The following is a 22,501-nucleotide window of genomic DNA, read 5'->3' as shown; positions in this document are numbered from 1 at the left end:
CCAGTCAAGGAGGGGAATAGTGACTTATGCCTGTAATCCCAGTACTTTGGGAGGCTGAGGTGGGCCGATTGCTTGAGCCCAAGAGTTCGAGACCAGCCTAGGCGACATCGTGAGACCCTGTCTCTACCAAAAAGAGAGAAACAAAATTAACTGGGTGTGGTGGCACATATGCAGGAAGCTAAGGTGGGAGGATCGTTTGAGCCTGGGAGTTCGAGGCTGCAGAGAGCCGTGATAGCGCCACTGCACTCCAGCCTGGGTGACGGGGTGAGACCCTCTCTCAAAAATAAATGCATACAGTCAACAGGACATGTGAGGAATGCCATGGAGACCAGCATGAATGCAACACTATCCTCTGAGTACACTTTAGACTTTCCATTACTGTCACCAGAAAGAGGTCCCGATCCAGACCCCAAGAGAGGGTTCTGGGATCTCATGCAATAAAGAATTTAGGGTGAGTCCAGAGTAAAGTGAAAGCAAGTTTGTTAGAGAAGTAAAGAAACGAAAGAATAGCTATTCCATAGGCAGAGCAGCCCCAAGAGCTGCTAGGTGGCTATTTTTTTTTTTTTTTTTTTTTTTTTGTATTTTTAGTACAGACGGGGTTTCACCGTGTTAACCTGGATGGTCTCAATCTCCTGACCTCGTGATCCACCCACCTCCGCCTCCCAATGGGTGGCTATTTTTATGGTTATCTCTTGATCATATGCTAAATGAGGAGTGGATTATTATGTTTTCCAGGAAACGGGTGGGGATTTTTTGGAAATGAGGTTTCCTCCCCCTTTTAGACCATATAAGGTAACTTCTGAACGTTGTCATGGCATTTCTAAGCTTTCATGGTGCTGGTGGGAGTGCCTTTAGCAAGCTAATGTATTGTAATTAGCATATAATGAGCAGTGAGGACTACTAGAGGTTACATTTGTTGCAATCTTGGTTTTGGCTGGCTTCTTTTTTTTTTTTTTTTTTTTTTTTGAGACGGAGTCTCGCTCTGTCGCCCAGGCTGGAGTGCAGTGGCGCAATCTCGGCTCACTGCAAGCTCCGCCTCCCGGGTTCACGCCATTCTCCTGCCTCAGCCTCTCCGAGTAGCTGGGACTACAGGCGCCCGCCACCACGCCCGGCTAATTTTTTGTATTTTTAGTAGAGACGGGGTTTCACCGTGGTCTCGATCTCCTGACCTCGTGATCCGCCCGCCTCGGCCTCCCAAAGTGCTGGGATTACAAGCGTGAGCCACCGCGCCCGGCCTTGGCTGGCTTCTTTACTGCATCCTGTTTTATCAGCAGGGTCTTTGTGACCTGGATCTTGTGAGCTCCTATCTCATCCTGTGACTAAGAATGTCTAACCCCCTAGGAATGCAGTGCAGCAGGTCTCAACCTCATTTTACCCGGTCTCTATTCAAGATGGAGTCACTCTGGTTGACGTGCCTCTAACATTACTAACACGAACATCTGTCCTGCTTCTGAATCTCTCTTGGTCTCTCCAATGCACCCTTGACACAGGAGCAACTTTTGGACCCTTTGCCTACTCCTCACTGCAAAAGAGAAGATCAAAAACTGCCGATCCTAGACTGGGTGTGGTGGCTCCCGCCTGTAATCCCAGCACTTTGGGAGGCCAAGGCAGGCGGATCACCTGAGGTCAAGAGTTTGAGACCAGCCTGGCCAACATGGCAAAATCCCGTCTCTACTAAAAATACAAAAATTGCCGGGCGTGGTGGCTCACGCTTGTAATCCCAGCACTTTGGGAGGCCGAGGCGGGCGGATCACGAGGTCAGGAGATCGAGACCACAGTGAAACGCTGTCTCTACTAAAAATACAAAAAATTAGCCGGGTGTGGTGGCGGGCGCCTGTAGTCCCAGCTATTTGGAGAGGCTGAGGCAGAAGAATGGCGTGAACCCGGGAGGCAGAGCTTGCAGTGAGCCGAGATTGCGCCACTGCACTCCAGCCTGGGCGACAGAGCAAGACTCCGTCTCAAAAAAAAAAATAAAAATAAATAAAAAATAAAAAATAGATAAAATAAAAATACAAAAATTAGCCAGGTGTGGTGGCGGGCACCAGTAATCCCAGCTACTTGGGAGGCTGAGGCAGGAGAATCGCTTGTATCTGGGAGGCAGAGGTTGCAGTGAGCCCAGATTGTGCCATTGCATTCCAGCCTTGGCGACAGCGCAAGACTTTGTCTCAAAAAAAAAAACCAAAAAAACTGCTGACCCAGAAGCAGAGAATTGCGAGACGTGTTAGATCTGTACTTTAACCTTTTAAATCCTCTGAAACAGCTGAATTAGTTATCTAAGTCCCAGGTATGTGAGAAAAGGGGAAAAATGTTGATTAATGTTAAATCTGTTAGTAACTGTGTGAGCACTTGCACCAGTGACACTGAAAGGAGGAAGAAAAAGAGAGAGACTGAGGTTAATGAAAGATAAATTATGCTGCAACCTTTAATGGATAAGCCATGGTTTACCCACTGGTAAAACACTCAATTCCTGGCCCAGGCTTTGAATCATTACAAGGGCACTCCCTGGGAAGAGGACATAGTTGGAGGCTGTTAGTCTGTTTTTACATTGCTATAAAGAAATACCTGACAGTGGATAATTTATAAAGAAAAGAGGTTTAATTGGCTCATTGTTTTGCAGGCTGTACAGGAAGCATGGTGCCCACATCTGCTTGGCTTCTGGTGAGACCTCAGGGAGCTCTTATTTATGGTGGAAGGTGAAGTGGGAGCAGGCATGTCACTTGGAGAGAGAGCAATAGAGAGAAGGAAGAGGTCCCAGACTCTTAAACAACCAGATCTTGCATGAACTAACTGAGCAAAACACACTTATCACCAAGGGGATGTTGCTAAGCCATTCATGAAGGATCTACCCCATGATCTAATCACTTCCCATTAGGCCCCACGTCCAACATTAGGAATCATGTTTCAACATGAGGTTTGGAGGGGACACACATCCAAACCATGTCAGAGGCCGTAGAGTTTGGAAGCCTGAACTTGCACTTGGGGTTTCTGGTCTAAGCTGGAAGGAGTCAAGGAAAAGGATGAGGCTAGGCACGGTGACTCACGCCTGTAATCCCAGCACTTTGAGAGGCCAAGGCGGGCAGATCACTTGAGGTCAGGAGTTCAAGACCAGCCTGGCTAAGATGGTGGAACTCTGTCTCTACTAAAAATACAAAAATTAGCTGGGCGTGGTGGTGCACACCTGTGATCCCAGCTACTCAGGAGAATGAGGCAGGAGAATTGCTTGAACACAGGAGGCAGAGGTTGCAGTGAGCCAAGATCACACCATTGCACTCCAGCCTGGGTGGCAAGATCGAGACTCCATCTCAAAAAAAAAAAAAAAAAGAGAGAGAGAGAGAGAGATGGGAACTATGATTTTTTAAATAATTTTTTTTTTTACTTTTTTTTTTTGAGACAGAGTCTCTGCTCACTACAACCTTTGCTTCCTGGGCCCAAGAGATTCTCCTGCCTCAGCCTCCTGAGTAGCTGGGATTACAGGCCCCCCCGCCACCACGCCTGGCTAATTTTTGTATTTTTAGTAGAGACGGGGTTTCACCATGTTGGCCAGGCTGGTCTCAAACTCCTGACCTCAAATGATCCTCCCGCCTTGGCATCCAAAAGTGCTGGGATTGCACGTGTGAGCCACTGTGCTGAGCCTAATTTTTTTTTTTTTTAAATAATAGAGAAGGGGTTTTGCCATATGGCCCAGGCTGGTCTCAAGCGATCCTCCCACCTCAGCCTCCCAAAATGTTGGGATTACAGGTGTGAGCCTCCATACCTGGCCAGAGTGGGAGCTATTTTTTTTTTTTTGAAATGGAGTCTCGCTCTATCACCCAGGCTGGAGTGTAGTGGCACTATCTCGGTTCACTGCAACTTCTGCCTCCCAGGTTCAAGCGATTCTCTTGCCTCAGCCTCCCAAGTAGCTGGGATTACAGGCGCCCGCCACCACGCTCGGCTAATTCTTTGTATTTTTAGAAGAGACAGGTTTCATTATGTTGGCGATCTGGTCTTTCATTATGTTGGCCAGGCTGGTCTCAAACTCCTGACCTCAGGTGATCTGCCCCCTTCTGTCTCCCAAAGTGTTGGGATTCCAGGCGTGAGCCACCGCATCTGGCCAGAGTGGGAGCTATACTTTATGGCAGCTTCTTTTATTGAACAGATTATATGTTCCTGTCCACATTTTCTTTCAAATTTGTAAGAGAACTAGGCTTCTAAGAAAGCCAGTTCTAAAAGTATTTCTGGTAGAATTTTCATAGCAAGAAAGAGAGACTAGATGGCCAGGGGTGGTGGATCACACCTGTAGTCCCAGCACTTTGGGAAGCCGAGGCGGGCAGATCATGAGGTCTGGAGATCAAGACCACCCTGGCTAACACGGTGAAACCCCGTCTCTACTAAAAATACAAAAAATTAGCTGGGCATGGTGGCGGGTGCCTGTAGTCCCAGCAACCCGGGAGGCTGAGGCAGGAGAATGGCGTGAACCCGGGAGGTGGAGCTTGCAGTGAGCCGAGATCGTGCCACTGCACTCCAGCCTGGGGGACAGAGGAAGACTCTGTCCCAAAAAAAAAAAAAAAAAAAAAAAAGAGAGAGACTATATAATACCACGTGACCATATATAAGAAAGGGATGACTGTTTCGGGGTTGGGCTTACTCCCCAACTGTGTTGTTATTAGAGGCAACTATGTGAGTTACTAGAAAGGCCTCCATATTAGGTGGCCTCTCCCAGAAGTAGAGCCTGAGCCAGGAATTTGGGGCATGTGGTTTACTGAGGGAGGGCTGGTCAGGAGAGAAGAAAAGGATAATGGAGTGAAGGCTCAGGTAAAGGCTTGGCTTGACCTGCTAAGATCTCAAGCATAGATCCCAACACAGACTTGTCCTGTCACCTTTTGTACCCCTTAAGTGAGACATCATCTCCCCAGGAGTGGGGATGGGGTGGAATGTCCCAAGCATGTCAGGGTGACAGGCTCCAGAGAAGGTCACAGGTGTCAGCCATTAGCCAGGGTAGTGTTTTGCTGGCTGATAAAGGGCATTTGTGTGGGTCCCTGGCAATAGTCTGTTATTTGTGTAAGCCAGAGTTCTGCTTTTGAGAGTGTATCAGAAAATTATGGAACTATGGTATTAGAAACGCTAACTAAAGAGGTATCATCTTTTTTTGAGGCTGAAGACAATCATCCATCTTAGAAGCAGTTGCCTTATTCCCCCTTCCCCCAATCTTTTGTGTTTCTTTGGACAGTGTCCCAGATGGTAGCATTAATTGCACCTCTGTTATGCCACCAGCCCTTTCTTGGTAAGCTTCTGAAGCACAAGTTAATAAAATGAGTGTAGCTGATGATGTTAAATGATAATGTGTTGTTTTTTTTTCTTCCTGCTTGACATGTAAGATAATCTGTTAGATGTGTGTAGTGATGCGTGATGGGGTGGGAAGATTCCATTTTTTGCATCTTTATTACAGTGGGTCTTAGGTACTGAAGCATTTTAAAAGATTCTCCTTATTTCCCAAGAAGATAGATAAGATGTTGGTTCCGTTTTTAGGTTGTGTAATTCAGGTGGTTGTTTGGTATATTCACATTGTGAAACTGTAACCTCTATCTTCTTGCTATTTATTCTCACAGCTCCCTGCCCCTCCCTAATTGCATCACACTGCACGCTTAGCTTAATTGTCTGTCTTCCTTTAGACTGTGAGTGAGTCTATGAGGACGGGAACTGTCTGCCTTCCTAATCAATTTTCAGCACCTTGCCCAGCCCGGCACACAACAGGCACTGAACAGAAATTTGTTTAATAAAGGCCCTGAGCAGTGGCTCATGCCAGTAATCCCAGAACTTTGGTAGGCTGAGGTAGGAGGATTGCTTGAACCACAGAGTTTGAGACCAGCCTGGGAAATACAGTCACAGCCTCCTTATGCTTTATTTTAAAACATTATCCAGGCATGATGTGCATCTGTGATCCCAGCTACTCAGGAGGCTGAGGTGGGAGGGTGGCTTGAGCCCAGGAGATCGAGGCTGCAGTGAGCTGTGATCACACCACTTCACTCTGTTACGGGTGGGTCTTTGTTCTTAGAGCTCCCAAGATGGGGTGGGGCTGCTCCCAAGATGGCAGCAAGCCTTTTATTCTCTGACCTGGGGTCGTTGACTTCATGGATTCCAAGGACTGGAACCTTGGGCCATGCAGTGAGTGTTATAGCTCTATTAGAAGCCATGGGTCATGGAAGAGAACTGTGGAACCCAGTGACTAGTGTTCAGCTCAATTAGGATGAACCGGGGACTTAGCTGTGCAGGAACAATGGTGAGCCTTTAGCCCAATTGGGAGCAGCAACGGGTGCCTCGCTGGATCAGAAACATAGCTGACACCCTGCCGGAAGTCAATGGCGGGTCTGGGATGGTGGCAAATGGCAGTGATGGCAAACAGCAGTGATGGCGAACAGCAATGGTGGATGGCAAGCAAAAGCTCAGCTCGTGCAGTAACAAACATGGGCCAGAAGAGTGTGCAGTTGCAAGATTTAACCAAGTGAAAACACAGCTCCCATACAACGGGAGGGGTCCCAAAGGGGGTTGCCACTCCCTGCTCGAATGCCTGGGTTTATATCCCCATGATTGTCCCTCCCCCTATGCTCTCAGGCGATATATGATTTGACTATTTCTTTACCTCCTGCTTTAGCCTAATTTGTATTTTAGTGAGACCTCTTTGCTATCTGATTGGTTGGGTGTGAGCCGAGTTACAAGCCCCGTGTTTAAAGGTAGGTGTAGTCACCTCTCCCAGCTAGGCTTAGGAATTCTTAGTCAGCCTAGGAAATCCAGCTAGTCCTGTCTCTCAGTCCTCCCTCTCAAAAGGAAAACCCAAGTGCTTTTGGGGAGGTTGGCCGATGACCACTCTAACTGCTTCCTGCTGAATTGGGGTGTAGTAGGGGTCGTGTGGTTGACATTTCCTCGGGAGGGGTGCCTTCGATGTCATCAACATCAGAGCATGGGCTTGCAGGCCAGTCCAGGGGTCCACGGTAGATCTTAGTCATGGACTGCATCCGGGGATCCATTTGAACAATGATTTGTAGTTTTACAGCTTTGATTCTGGAAGAGACAAACTTAACAAGGAGACTAAAGATACAAGGATTGAAATATATGGCCTGAGGTGGAGGGGATTATTTCTTTGGCATACTTCACAGGCCCTGACTATCTGCTTGATAGTTTTGAAAAGGCCTGGTCCAGTAAATAATGATGTGGCCATCTGATGGGTGCTATCAATGCCTAAGTGAAAGGTTTGGTGAAGGGTTTTAAGTAATTTCCATTGGTTAGTTGCAGGCAAAAGTATTTTTCCTTCTTCGGTGGCTAGCCATCCTGAGGGGAAGAAACTATGTCCTCGTGAGGTTCCCCATTCTATTTCTTCTGCTGAGAACTGGGGCTTGGTTTCCTGGGGGGGATTACCCCATACTAGGGGTCCTTCTATAAGCATTTCTAATGGAGGGTCCCGCCTTGCGGCTCTTTTGGCTTCAATATCTGCTTGGTGGTTCCCTTCTATTTCCCTTTCCTTTCTGATAACTCTGGCAGTGTAAGACTGCCACCTCTTTAGGCTTCTGTACAGCCAATAATAATCTCCTAATGGCTTCCTGATGTTTGATAGGTGTTCCCTCGGAAGTAAGGAATTCCCTTTCTCTCCACATTGCTGCGTGGGCATGGAGGACTAGGTAAGCATACTTAAGAGTCTGTATATGGCCGGGCGCGGTGGCTCACGCCTGTAATCCTAGCACTTTGGGAGGCCGAGGCGGGTGGATCACGAGGTCAGGAGATCGAGACCACGGTGAAACCCCGTCTCTACTACATATACAAAAAAATTAGCCAGGCGTGGTGGCGGGCGCCTGTAGTCCCAGCTACTCGGAGAGGCTGAGGCAGGAGAATGGTGTGAACCCGGGAGGCGGAGCTTGCAGTGAGCTGAGATTGCGCCACTGCGCTCCAGCCTGGGCGACAGAGCGAGACTCCATCTCAAAAAAAAAAAAAAGAGTCTGTATATATATTTACTCTTTTTCCTTCTCCTAATTCTAGTGTATAATGGCCCCTGCTTTTGCTAGGATGTCTCTCCCTAACAAAGGAGTGGGGCTTTCAGGCATAATTAGAAAGGCATGTGAAAAGAGTAAAGTTTCCCAGTCACAACTTAGTGGCTGGGAGAAGTATCTAGTGACTACTTGTCCTAGGACCCCTCAGATAGTGACAGATCTGGAGGACAGTTGCCCGGGACAGAAGAATAAGACTGAGAAGGCCGCGCCAGTGTCCAGGAGGCAGTTAACCGACTGGCCATCAATGGTCAAGCATACCTGGGGCTCTCTGAGGGTGATGGCATGGGCTGGCGCTGGCCCTGGGCACCCTCAGTCCTGCTGCGGGATCATCTGGTTAGTGGCTTCTGACTCAGAGGACCTTCATCCCCTCGGGCAGTGGGCCTTCCAGTGATTCCCTTGAAATAAGGGACATGAACGAGGGGGCGGCTTATTTCTATTCGGACAATCTTTTTTAAAGTGTCCTTGTAGACTGCACTGGAAGCAAGCCCTATTAGGCGTTCAATTTGCCCAGCCTTTCCCTGTTCCAGAGCCTCCAAAGTCCGCTTGCCTGAGGGCCATGACTAAAGCGGTGGCCTTTTTTTTTTTTTTAACCCTGTTTGTCCCGTTCCGCCTGCTCCTCCTGATCTCTATTATAAAAAACCGAGGTTGCCAGGCCGGGCGCGGTGGCTCACGCTTGTAATCCCAGCACTTTGGGAGGCCGAGGCGGGCGGATCACGAGGTCAGGAGATCGAGACCATGGTGAAACCCCGTCTCTACTAAAAATACAAAAAATTAGCCGGGCGTGGTGGCGGGCGCCTGTAGTCCCAGCTACTCGGAGAGGCTGAGTCAGGAGAATGGCGTGAACCCGGGAGGCGGAGCTTGCAGTGAGCCGAGATTGCGCCACTGCACTCCAGCCTGGGTGACAGAGCAAGACTCCGTCTCAAAAAAAAAAACCGAGGTTGCCAAGTTCAATAGGGTTTCTAAGTTTTGCTCCGGGCCTAAGGCAGACTTTTGAAGTTTTTTTTTCTAATGTCTGCAGCTGACGGAGTGATAAACTTATCCTTTAAGATTAGTTGGCCTTCAATAGAGTCAGGTGACAGAGAAGTATGTTTCCTCAATGCCTCCCTTAGTCTCTCCAGAAAGGCAGTAGGATTTTCTTCCTTTTCCTGTGTCATAGTGGACATCTTTGAATAATTTATAGGCCTCTTCCTAGTTTTTCCTTAGTCCTTCTAGGAGGCAAGTTAGTAAATGTCTGCGGCACCAATTTCCATGTTCTGATTCTGTGTCCCAGTGAGGGTCTGCACTGGGAACTGCCTGCTGGCCTGTAGGGAATTGTTCTCTTTCCTCTGTTGTCATCCTATCATTGACCTGACTGAGATACCAGAGATGGCCAAACTCTTCGGCTGCAGTTACGGCGGCACTTCTCTCATTTGGGGTTAGTGTCTGATTTAGCAGTAACGTTATATCTCTCCATGTCAGATCAAAGGATTGTCCTAACCCTCGTAAAACATCAATGTAGTCATAGGTTATCTGAGAATTTACCTAGGTCTATTTTAATTTGCTTCAAGTCTGACAGGGAAAAAGGTACATACACTCTGGGCCGAATTCTCCAGAATACATCTTAGGGGCATTTCTGCCTTGGGGGGAACGTTTCCCATCTGAAAAAAGAACACAGGGACGCCAGCACCCCCAGTCATTTTCCGATGAGCATTAGTCCTAGAGCATCCTCTATGGTCCTAATGCTTATTCCCTTCCAGGGTGTGTAACCACCCATGGGTCTCTGCTTATCGGGTTAGTTACGCTCACTGATGTAGCAGTCCTGCATCTGTTTTCCTGCCTTTCTTGACCACAAAGAAAGGGGTCGGGGCTGCTGGATTCTAGTGGTCCTTTACCAGCATGCCCAACATTGCCTTTGTGCTCAGGGTGAGTCCCAGAGCTGGGCTGGGCTCCTGAGTATTTCATAACAGCTCAGCTGCCCCATCAAGATGCATTCCCATAAACAACAGTTCTTATGCAAATTCGTTTCCGAGAGGGTGCAGGTAACCTTTTGAGTCAGGATTGAGAGAGTTTTTTAGATTGTGTGAGCATTTTTTTTTTTTTTTTGAGACGGAGTCTCGCTGTCACTCAGGCTGGAGTGCAGTGGCGCGATCTCGGCTCACTGCAAGCTCCGTCTCCCGGGTTCACGCCATTCTCCTGCCTCAGCCTCCCGAGTAGCTGGGACTACAGGCGCCCGCCACCACGCCCGGCTAATTTTTTGTATTTTTAGTAGAGACGGGGTTTCACCGTGTTAGCCAGGATGGTCTTGATCTCCTGACCTCGTGATCCGCCCGCCTCGGCCTCCCAAAGTGCTGGGGTTACAGGTGTGAGCCACCACGCCCGGCCCTGTGTAGGCATTTTAAGGCTTGGCTGAGTGCAAACAGCTCGCATGTTTGAGCAGACCAATTATTAGGCAATTTTTCTAACTCTGCTTCTACAAAGAGTTTCCCTAACAATTACTGAATACCCATTGTGTTTTTTTCTCCTCAATCACCTGGGAGGAGCCATCTATCTGTCCTGTCCTGAAGGGAGTTCCTTTTAGGTCTGGTCGGATCTTTGTATGGCAATTAAAATTTAAATCCCCTGTTAGGAAACCTGCTGGGTTAAGGGAATTTTCAATGGTTAATGTTTGTTTTTTTTTTTTTTTTTTTTTTTTTTTTTTTTGAGACGGAGTCTCGCTCTGTCGCCCAGGCTGGAGTGCAGTGGCGCGATCTCGGCTCACTGCAAGCTCCGCCTCCCGGGTTCACGCCATTCTCCTGCCTCAGCCTCTCCGAGTAGCTGGGACTACAGGCGCCCGCCACCACGCCCGGCTAATTTTTTGTATTTTTAGTAGAGACGGGGTTTCACCGTGGTCTCGATCTCCTGACCTCGTGATCCGCCCGCCTCGGCCTCCCAAAGTGCTGGGATTACAAGCGTGAGCCACCGCGCCCGGCAATGGTTAATGTTAAACCACCTTTTTCTAACAGAGTAGCCCCATACTTTAAGATTTTTTAGTTAGTAAGCTACCTTTTTGCTTTTTGACTTAGGATAGTTCTGAACTGGTGAGGTGTGCTCACAATGTTTCCTCTAAATGTTATTCTTCTACGTTTAGCAAAGCAGTTGCCGCTACTGACTGAATGCATTTGGTCCATCCACGGGTTCCTGGGTTAAGGATTTTTGATAGGAAGGCTAGTGGTTGTCAGTGGCCTCGGTGCTCTTGGGCTATGCCCTTGTTTACACTGACAACAAGGTAGTACTGGAGTGTTATAGGGTCAAGGAGAAGACCTTCAATGATCAATTATAGGTTTTAAATTTACCCTGGCTTTTAAAGGAATAGGGTACACTGTTTTTTTCTTTACTACATCCATCTTTCTCTTTCTATCTGTCTCTGCCTTTTTCTCTTTATAGATGGATTTTAGGAACACAGCAGAAGGACGTTCGCTCGTTGCCCCCATTTGCCTCCCTTTAATTTACTCAATTTGTTTTCATCCTGATCTATTATATTGTTATAGACCCAGTTCCAGTGGTTAAAATACTGGGTTATCAGTTCTAGGGCCCTGGCAAGGGTGGTGGTGAATGGGTCCCACGTAACTGCCCGTGTCGAGAGCTGTACACCTAAGTTAGGAGGGGCATCAGAGGCAAGACTCCCCGGGTTCATAGCCTAGATGCCTAAGGACACAGTGTAGAGCTTCCTTAGATCCCTTTGGAGACACAACTTGCTCTAATACTTGGGAGAGGAAGTGAAAGTCTGAAGCATTAGTATCTAGGAGGCAGGGATCGGAGGAAGTAGATTCAGAGGTAAGAAGAATTTTGGGGCTACAGTTTCAAGAAGGTCATGGTCGGGATCCAGGAGGTATGGGTAGAAGGAGAGGTAGGGGGGCACGCGTGGGCGACTGTTGAGTAGAGACTTCTGGCTGCTCCATGACCTCAACTGGCTAACGCTGGGAGTTCAGGATGACAGCTTTCTGCCTGCAGTCGACCCTTGGCTTCCCCAGGAAAATTGTGAAAGCGGAAGCCAGGCAGACTAACGCTCCCAACCCAGAAGAGTTGGGGGTTGTTAGAAAGCCTTTTCCCAGGAAGCCTCACACCTGAGTCTTAAGTCCGGCAGCCATGCTAATCATTTTTAACTGGCCGACAGGTGCCCGGTATTTTCTTCCAATTCTAAGGAAGGACAGGACAGACTAGCAAGTGAAAGTGATCCAATATTACTCACTGCTTTGGAGAATCCCCACACAAGCCACCAGATGTTATAGGTGAGTCTTTGTTCTTAGAGCTCCCAAGATGCAGTGGGCCGCTCCCAAGATGGCAGCAAGCCTTTTGTTCTCTGACCTGGGGGTCCCTGGCCTCACGGATTCCAAGGAATGGAAACTTGGGCCATAAGGTGAGTGTTATAGCTCTATTAGAAGCAGTGGGTCACGGAAGAGAACTGTGGAACCCAGCGACTAGTGTTCAGCTCAATTAGGACAAACCCGGGACAGAGCCTTTAGCCTAATTGGGAGTGGCAACAGGCGCCTCGCTGGATCAGAGACACAGCAGACACCCTGCCAGATCCAGAGGGGTGGAAGTCAATGGCAGGTCTGGGACGGTGGTGAACAGCAGTGGTGGCAAACAGCAGTGGTGGACTGCGACAGAAAGCTCAGCTTGAGCAGTAACAAACACGGATTGGAAGAGTGTGCAGTTGCAAGATTTAACAGTGAAAACAGAGCTCCCAGACAATGGGAGGGAACCCAAAGGGGGTTGCCACTCCCTGCTCGAATGCCTGGGTTTGTATCCTGATCATTGTCCCTCCCCGTGTGCGCTCAGGTGATATATGATTTGACTATTTCTTTACCTCCTGCTTTAGCCTAATTTGTATTTTAGTGAGGCCTCTTTACTACCTGATTGGTTGGGAGCGAGCTGAGTTACAAGCCCCGTGTTTAAAGGTAGGTGCAGTCACCTTTTCCAGCTAGGCTTAGGAATTCTTAGTCAGCCTAGGAAATCCAGCTAGTCCTGTTGCTCAACTCCAGCCTGGGCAACAGAGCGAGAGCCTGTTTCAAAACAAAACAAAAAAGAAGAAAAAAATTTGCTGGGTGAATAAGTAACTGAAAAGAATGGAAAGCAGATCTTCCAGGCTGGGCTGGCTTGAATAGCATCCCCACAAATTCATGTCTGCTCAGAACCTGTGAATATGACCTTACAGGGTCTTTACAGATATAATCAAGTTGAAATGAGGGCACAGTGGATTCATTTGGGCCCTAATCCAATGACCGGAGGCCTTACAGAAAGAGGGAAATTGGGGCACGAACATACACCGGGGAGCAGGGGGAGGCAGAGATTGGAGTGACAGCCTGGGCACCAGGAGCTAGGAGAAGGGCATGGCCCTGAGTCTCCAGAAGGGCCTCCAAGGGCCAGGGGCCAAGGAAAGGCAGGTGCACCAAACAACTCAGTGACTCTGCGGCTTGCAAGTCACTCCCTTTGCGGGGCCTTGCAGACCCCGGCAGGGAGCAGCGGTGCTGGCTGCACTTGCCAGGGATAACTAAGGCTTGCTTCTCATTGGACGAGACTCCGTCAATCACAGAAAGGCTCGGGATGGGCCTCTCACTGTGACTTCTGGGCCTTTTTTCTTTGACTGGTCAAGTAAAGGGGCGGATCCTGATTGGCTACAGATTTGAGTGACAGTTGTCTCCCCCTCTAGACTGGAAGGAGACTGGCAGTTGCTGAAGCTCTTGAGCTGATGACTTCTGATGCCCCAGAGTGGTACTGAGGGGCATTTGGAGGTTTTCAGAATTTCCCATCAAAGGTGGAGGCAGGTTTTACACCCAAACCTAGAACAAATCACCCGTCTCTTTACTAATTTCCCTGAGTAACTGAGATTATAACCTCCAGGGCGGCTTTACTAAGACTTCTGGACCTGACAAGATTCTTCTAGAATTCCTCAGCTGCCAGGTGCTCTCACCTTCCCTCAATCTCAATGAGAAGCAGAATAACCAGATGTACAAAGAATCTGAATTCCATTTGTACAAGTCCAGAGAGACAGCTGCCAAAAACCTGTGTAGGAACATGGACTTTGAGCATCTCAGAGGGTGGCCCTCTGGCACGTGGCTTTCCCACCTGGGAGGCTGGTTGCAGCTGCCACATCAGGTTTCAGTGAGCAGAGATGAAGTCTTTGCAAAAAAAATAAAAATAAAATTGTCTCCCTTTTTTGTATTTCCCCACCCAGAAAAACAGCCTTGACATATGCTGTCGTGTCCAAAATTGGTGGATTCTTGATCTCACTGACTTCAAGAATGAAGCAACGGACCCTCGCAGTGAGTGTTACAGTTCTTAAAGATGGTGCGTCCACAGTGTGTGCCTTCTGTATTTGGACATGTTCAGAGTTTATTCCTTCTGGTGGGTTCGTGGTCTCACTGGCTTCAGGAGTGAAGCCACAGACCTTCCACGTGAGTGTAACAGCTCTTAAGGTTGCAGGTCTGGAGTTGTTCATTCCTCCTGGTAGGTTTATGGTCCCGCTGGCTTCAGGAGTGAAGCTGCAGATCTTTGTTGTGAGTGTTACACCTCATAAAAACAGTGCAGACCCAAAGAGTGAGCAGCAGCAAGATTTATTGCAAAGCGCAAAAGAACAAAGTTCCCACAATACACAAGGGAACCCCAGAGGATTACTGCTGCTGACTTGGGCAGCCTGCTTTTATTCCCTTATCTGACCCCACTCACGTCCTGCTGATTGGCCCATTTTACAGAGAGCTGATTGGTCCGTTTTGACAGGCTGTTGATTGGTACGTTTACAATCCCTGAGCTAGACACAGAGTGCTGATTGGTGTATTTACAATCCTCTAGCTAGACATAAAAGTTCTCCAAGTCCCCACTAGGTTAGCTAGACACAGAGCACTGACTGGTGCGTTTACAAAACTTGAGCTAGACACAGAGTGCTGATTGGTGCGTTTACGAACCCGGAGCTAGACACAGAGTGCTGATTGGTGCATATACAATCCTCCAGCTAGACATAAAAGTTCTCCAAGTCCCCACCCGACTCAGGAGCCCAGCTGGCTTCCCCTAGTGGATCCTGGGCCAGGACCACGACCACAGGCGGAGCTGGCTGCCAGTCCCACACTGTGCATCTGCACTCCTCAGCCCTTGGGTGGTGATCTGAACCGCGGAGCAGGGGGTGGCGCCTGTCAGGGAGCCTCGGGCCCTGTGGGAGCCCACCACTGGTGGGGGGTGGGAGGGCTTGGGCATGGCGGGCTGCAGGTCCCGAGCCCTGCCCCGCGGGTAGGCAGCAGAGGCTTGGCGAGAACTCCAGCGAGGCGCGGGCGGGCAGGCTGGCAGTGCTGGGGGATCCGGCGTCCCATCTGCAGGTGCTGGCCTGGTTGCTAAGACCCTCACTGCCTGGGGCTGGCACCAGCCAGCAGCTCCAAGTGTGGGGCCTCCTGAGTCCATGCCCACCCGGAACTCCTGCTGGCCCACAAGTGCCACATGCAGCCCCGGTTCCTTCCCGCACCTCTCTCTCCGCACCTCGCCGCAAGCAGAGGGAGCCGGCTCTGGCCTTGGCCAGCCCAGAGAGGGGCTCCCACAGTGCAGTGGCAGGCTGAAGGGCTCCTCAAGCATGGCCAGAGTGGGCGCTGAGGCCAAGGAGGCACCGAGAGGCAGCGAGGGCTGCCAGCATGCTGTCACCTCTCACTGTGGAGACAAGATCGGTGAACAGGTGGTAAAGGAATATGAATGGAAAACCCTGGAAGCGTTTGGGCTTCAGCTCTAGGGCCAGGAGCTGCCTGGCTGTGGTTTTAATACTTGACTTCCAAATGTGACGTTTTCCTGGAGGAACACAGGCTCTGTTTACTATAATGGAATTCAGCATAGCTGTTGTAGGGGAAGAAAAAGCGTTTTTTTGTTCACCTCTCATAAGTTGTTAGCTCATCCGGCCTCGTGGAATAAAAAGATTAACAAGAGACAGACAAGGCTGGGCGTGGTGGCTCACACCTGTAATTCCAGCATTTTGGGAGGCTGAGGCAGGCAGATCACTTGAGGTCAGGAGTTCGACACTGGCCTGGCCAAGATCGTGAAACCCCATCTCTACTAAAAATACAAAAATTTGCTGGATGTGGTGACACGCACCTGTAATTCCAGCTACTCGGGAGGCTGAGGCAGGTGGATCGCTCAAACCCAGAAGGTGGAGGTTGCAGTGAGCCAAGATTATACCATTGCACTCTGGCCTGGGCAACAGAGCAAGACTGTCTCAAAAAAATACAAACAAAAAAACAAGAAAAAGAGGGAGACCCTGTCTCAAACAACAACGACAACAACATCCCAAAAAAACAAGAGAAAGAGGTTCATCAACATGCGCATTTCCTGTGCGCAGGGGAGACGCCCAGGGAATTCCTGGTTCTCAAAGAAGTGGCTTTGAATCGCAGCTCATGTTGCATCGTCCACAAAGAACAGTACATCTTTTTTTTTTTTTTTTTTTGAGACTGAGTCTCACTCTGTTGGCCAGGCTGGAGTGCAATGGCACGATCTCGGCTCACTGCAACCTCCACCTCCCTGGTTCAAGAGATTCTCCTGTCTCAGCCTCCTGAGTAGCTGGGATTACAAGCGCCCGCCACGATGCCTGGCTAATTTTTGTATTTTTAGTAGGGACGGAGTTGTACAATGTTGGTCAGGCTGCTCTCGAACTCCTGACCTTGTGATCCACCCGCCTCAGCCTCCCAAAGTGCTGGGATTACAGGTAAGCCACTGCGCCCGGCTAGAGAGCAGTACATCTTTAGAGAAGTCACCTGGGGAGAGGACTTTGGGTGTCGAGAGGCAGCCCCTTGGGGAAGGCATGCAGCTGGCAGGTGCTGGCTGGTTGGGGAAGCCTGTTCTTGTGGATGCCTCTGGAGCCAGCTTCAGGCCCACAAGGGCGCAAAGATGTCTTCAGTGGTCCAGCTTTGCTCTCTGTGGTAGAAAGGGGAGTAGGATGGTAGAAAGGGGAGTAGGATGGTAGAAAGGTGAGTAGGATGGTAGAAAGGGGAGTAGGATAGCTTCTGTCTCTGTAAATTGATGTCCTGCTTTTCTTATTATTATTGAGACAGAGTCTTGCTTTGTCACCCAGGCTGGAGTGCAGTGGCACGATCTTGGCTCACTGCAATCTCTGCCTCCCAGGTTCAAGCAATTCTGCTTCAGCCTCTTGAGTAGCTGGGATTACAGGCACCCACCACCATGCCCGGCTAATTTTTGTATTTTTAGTAGAGACGGGGTTTCGCCATGTTGGCCAGGCTGGTCTTGGACTCCTGACCTCAGGTGATCCGACCACCTTGGCCTCCCTAAGTGCTGGGATTACAGGTGTGAGCCACTGCACTGGGCCTTGTCCTGCTTTTAGGCAAACAGGGTGGGCAGAGCTTTCTGGACCTGCTGCTTCAGAACTGCCCTCAGCTCAACAACTCTGTGTATTTTTTTTTTTTTTGAGACGGAGTCTCGCTCTGTCGCCCAGGTTGGAGTGCAGTGGCACGATCTCGGCTCACTGCAAGCTCCGCTTCCCGGGTTCATGCCATTCTCCTGCCTCAGCCTCTCTGAGTAGCTGGGACTACACGCGCCCGCCACCACGCCTGGCTAATTTTTTTTGTATTTTTAGTAGAGACGGGGTTTCACCGTGGTCTCGATCTCCTGACCTCGTGATCCGCCTGCCGCGGCCTCCCAAAGTGCTGGGATTACAAGCGTGAGCTACCGCGCCCGGCCAACCCTGTGTATTTTGGAGTGGCATCCTCTGGCCTCCCACACTGTATTTCTTGGGGAACTTCAGCCTCTAGGTGCCTTTGCCACAGTCATAGGCCACGCTCTGCACAGTGTTTGGGAGGAGAATGGGAGAGACCTGGAGTCTTGGCTTGTGGCAGTTCTCTCCAGTGATGTGGTCAAACCCATCTGATAAAGACCATGGGGGACGTGTCCATGTGTCCACAAATTAGGTTTATTAGCTTATTCTAGCAGGGGAGTTACTGGCTCACACTCGAGGCACCATGGGCCACCTCCCCTATGCAAAAGAAGGGACATCTGGTTATAGGATTTGGGGAAGGATGGAATGGGGGTAAAATGTAAATGGAGCAGTTCTTTGATAGGTTTAAACGAAATATAGTGAGAGCCTGTCTCTACAAAAAGTTTTTAAAAATTATCAGATGTGGTGACATGCACCTGTGATCACAGCTGCTCAGGAGGCTGAGGTGAGAGGGTTGAGCCTAGGAGGTCAAGGCTGCAGTGAGCTGTGATCACACCACTGCACTCCAGCCTGGGCAACAGAGCAAGACCCTGTATCAAAAAAAAAAAAGAAGAAAAAAAATTTGCTGGATGAATAACTTCAGACTGGAGTTGAAGGCCTGGCCCTCAAAATTGACCCAAGGTCCTGTTTGTTTGACGTAGTTAAGAAAGATGTAGAATGTTGTGCTCATTCTGGTTATCTGAATCTCTGCACCTGGGTTGGGACTGGGGCTGTTTCTCTGGGTCAAGCGACCCGCATACTGCTGAGGCAAGACTGGGATGTTCCATCCTCCAGGCAAGAGTGGCTTGTTCCATTCTCACTAATGTGACTTCAAACAGCAAAGCTTGTCATGGTCTTTGATTTTAGCAGCCAAGATTTCCCGGTTCTATGTCCTTAATGTTAATGAACAGAGCCACATTTTTGTGTGTTCACAGGTGAAAAGCAGGCCAGACAATAAGCAGCTGGTTTCATCAGGCTATCAGTATGGGGTATCAGGCTATTATTATTCCCTCTAGACTTCTATTTCTTCTTATGTTTGTAGGGAAGAAGCAGATACAGCTAGAAGGGTTGAGGAGAATGCGGGTTTGGGGGCAGGCTGGCATGACATGAATTTGCCAACTTGTCTGTCATGTTTCAGAGAGATTCTTTAATCTTCCCCTTTCTTGTACAAACCCTCTGGAGGACAGAAAAAACAATTTATCAATAGGAAAGATAATTTGTGGAAAATGTGTATGTAATTTTAGGTTGATCTTGAACTGCATTTAAAGCTACAGATGTTTTGGCTAGGCATAATGGCTCATGTCTGTAATCCTAGCACTTTGGGAGGCTGAGATGGGTGGATCGCTTGAGCCCAGGAGTTCAAGACCAGCCTGGGCAACATAGTGAAACTCCATCTCTACTAAAAAACACAAAAAAATTAGCCGGGCGTGGTGGCGGGTGCCTGTAGTCCCAGCTACTCAGGAGGCCGAGGCAGGAGAATCGCTTGAGCCCAGGAGGCAGAGGTTGCAGTGAGCCGAGTTCGCGCCACTGCACACTAGCCTGGGCGACAGAGCGAGACTCCATCTCACAAAAAAATATTAGCCGGGCCTGGTGGTGTGCACCTGTAGTCCCAGCTACTCAGGAGGCTGAGATGGGAGGATAACTTGAACCTAGGAGGTGGAGGTTGCAGTGCGCTGAGATCACATCACTGCACTCCAGACTGGATGACAGAGTGAGACCCTGCCTCGAAAGAAAAAGATATTCTTTCTTATGTATGTGTATATGTCTTTATTTATATCAGTGTGGACTCCTAGATTGCCATTTGTTGAATGTGTTGAAATTCATTACCATCATTATCAATCTTCATTCTCAAATCATTTTGTATTGAGCCAGTGGGAGCGTCTTCAGGCTGGCTTCTGTGTTCTTTGGATGTGTCCCATTCTTTAAGCACGTCCTTACTTTCTAGAACAATAAAATGTTCCAGGTTCATTTTGTACCTTCCCTACCCCAGCCCTGGTATCAGCCATTTCTCTCTAAGAAGTCCTGGTTGCTTACAGTGAAGAATGCTGTCTAGGAACCCAAGATGACATGTACTCACTGTTAGTGGAGTTTCATTGATTCTGGACTCTATTCGTTGACGGATCCAGGGAATATATGTATACGTGTGTGCATGTTTATAAGCAGATCCCCACCCATGGAATTCTTTCTTTTTTTTTTTTTTTTTTTGAGACGGAGTCTCGCTCTGTCGCCCAGGCTGGAGTGCAGTGGCGCAATCTCGGCTCACTGCAAGCTCCACCTCCCGGGTTCACGTCATTCTCCTGCCTCAGCCTCTCCGAGTAGCTGGGACTACAGGCGCCCGCCACCACGCCCAGCTAATTTTTTTTTTTTTTTTTTTTTTTTTGTATTTTTAGTAGAGACGGGGTTTCACCGTGATCTTGATCTTCTGACCTCGTGATCCGCCCGCCTCGGCCTCCCAAAGTGCTGGGATTACAAGCGTGAGCCACCGCGCCCGGCCGACGGAATTCTTTCTTTAGATCTAAAACCACAAGTTCATATTGATACCTTCAATTCTAGTCCAACACCAGAGGGTTCATTGTTCATTATAGTGTTGCCTCTTTCCATAATTGTAACTTTTTTTGACAATGAGAAACAGGAGTCCCATTTTCCTTAACATATTTTCTTATTTGTTGAATCCTATAATTCATTGAAAGTGGCTTCAGAGTGATAAAGCAGTGTGAAAAACAAACCTACCCACCAGCTAGAGTTCAGTGTTTGTTATCCTTTTTGTCTTTATTCTGAGGATATATAATTGAAATACTGTTTTGCCCATTCTGTGGGGTTATGAATTAGATTTTAGTATTGTTAGTTTTTTTTTTCAGGCAGAGTCTCACTTTGTCGCCAGGCTGGAGTACGATGGCGCAATCTTGCTCATGGCAACCTCTGCCTCTCAAGTTCAAGCGATTCTCCTGCCTCAGCTTCCCAAGTAGCTGGGATTACAGGCATGCACCGCCACACCCGGGTAATTTTTGTATTTTTAGTAGAGACAGGGTTTCACCATGTTGGCCAGGCTGGTCTTGAACTCCTGATCTCAGGTGATCCGCCCGCCTCGGCCTCCCAAAGTGCTGGGATTATAGGCGTGAGCCACCGTGCCCGGCCTTTTAAAAAATTTTTTATACAGAGTCTTTCTCTGTCATCCAGGCTGGAGTGCAATGGTGCAGTCTTGGCTCACTGCAACCTCTGCCCCTCGGGTTCAAGCGATTCTTCTGCCTCAGCCTCCTGAGTAGCTGGGATTACATGCATGTGCCACCATGCCTGGCTAATTTTGTATTTTTAGTGGAGACGGGGTTTCTTCATGTTGGTCAGGCTGGTCTTGAACTCTCGACCTCAGGTGATCTGCCTGCCTCAGTCTCCCAAAGTGCTGGGATTACAGATGTGAGCCACCACGCCCAGCCTTATTGTTAGGTTTATTTGTTTCTCTTTGTATTCAATTTTAGTATTTTTCCCCATCCTGTTGATTTCATTATTTTTTGAGTATGTAAAGTGTGAAAGCAAAACTGCAAAAAGGTGTACTCGGAGTAGTGCCACTGCCTCTACTGACCCTTACTCACTCTCTTATCCCTTCCACCCTATTCCTATTTAGCCCCCTTAGGTAACCAATCTCATTAGGTTTTGGTAAATCTTTTCTTTGTGTTTCTTTTTTTTTTTTGAGGTGAAGTCTCGCTCTGTCACCCAGGCCGGAATGCAGTGGCACGATCTTGGCTCACTGCAACCTCCGTCTCCCAGGTTCAAGTGATTCTCCTCCCTCAGCCTCCTGAGTAGCTGGGACTACAGGCATGTGCCACCATGCCCAGCTAATTTTTTATTTTTATTTTGTATTTTTTGTAGAGATCCTCATCTTCTTTGCCATGTTGGCCACCCACCTCGGCCTCCCAAAGTGCTGGGATTACAGGCGTGAGCCACCACACCTGGTTGCATATTTCTTATTCTATCTTGTACAAGGCATAAGTACTGTTCAATTAAATTTGTCCTAAGGCTGCCTCTGTAGGTAGAGAACTGTGGTTTGTAAACAAACTACAACCTAAAGCTGAGAGAATATTCTTGTAACAAATAGCCAAGTCCTGGTCAATCATAGCAGCTGGGCTTTCAACCAGTCACAGACTGCAAACTGTTCAGATTTGTCCAAATAAGGCAAAAGTGGAGCCGTAACCAATCCAGCTGTTTCTTCTCTTTTCTTTCTTTTTTTTTTTTTTTTGAGATGGAGTCTCACTCTGTCACCAGGCTGGAGTGCAGTGGCACGATCTGGGCTCACTGCAACCTCCGCCATTTGGGTTCAAGCAATTCTCCTGCCTCAGTCTCCCTAGTAGCTGGGACTACAGGTGCGCACCACCACGCCCAGCTAATTTTTGTACTTTTGGTAGGGATGGGGTTTCACCATGTTGGCCAGAATGGTCTCGATCTCTTGACCTCGTGATCTGCCCACCTTGGCCTCCCAAAGTGTTGGGATTACAGGCGTAAGCCACCGCACCCAGCCTTCTTTTTATTTTTGAGATGGAGTTTCACTCTGTCACCAGGCTAGAGTGCAGTGGCGTGATCTCGGCTCAGTGCAACCTGTGCCTCCCAGGTTCAAGCAATTCTCCTGCCTCAGCCTCCCAAGTAGCTGGAATTACAGGCACCCACCACCACACCCGGCTAATTTTTGTATTTTTAGTAGAGACGGGGTTTCGCCATTTGGCCAGGCTAGTCTTGAACTCCTGACCTCAGGTGATCCACCCGCCTCGGCTTCCCAAAGTGTTGGCATTACAGGCGTGAGCCACCA

This window comes from Symphalangus syndactylus, chromosome 14 (genome assembly GCF_028878055.3).
Source record: "Symphalangus syndactylus isolate Jambi chromosome 14, NHGRI_mSymSyn1-v2.1_pri, whole genome shotgun sequence".
NCBI classification, from domain to species: Eukaryota; Metazoa; Chordata; class Mammalia; order Primates; family Hylobatidae; genus Symphalangus; species Symphalangus syndactylus.
Note: the sequence above shows the minus strand (reverse complement) of the source record.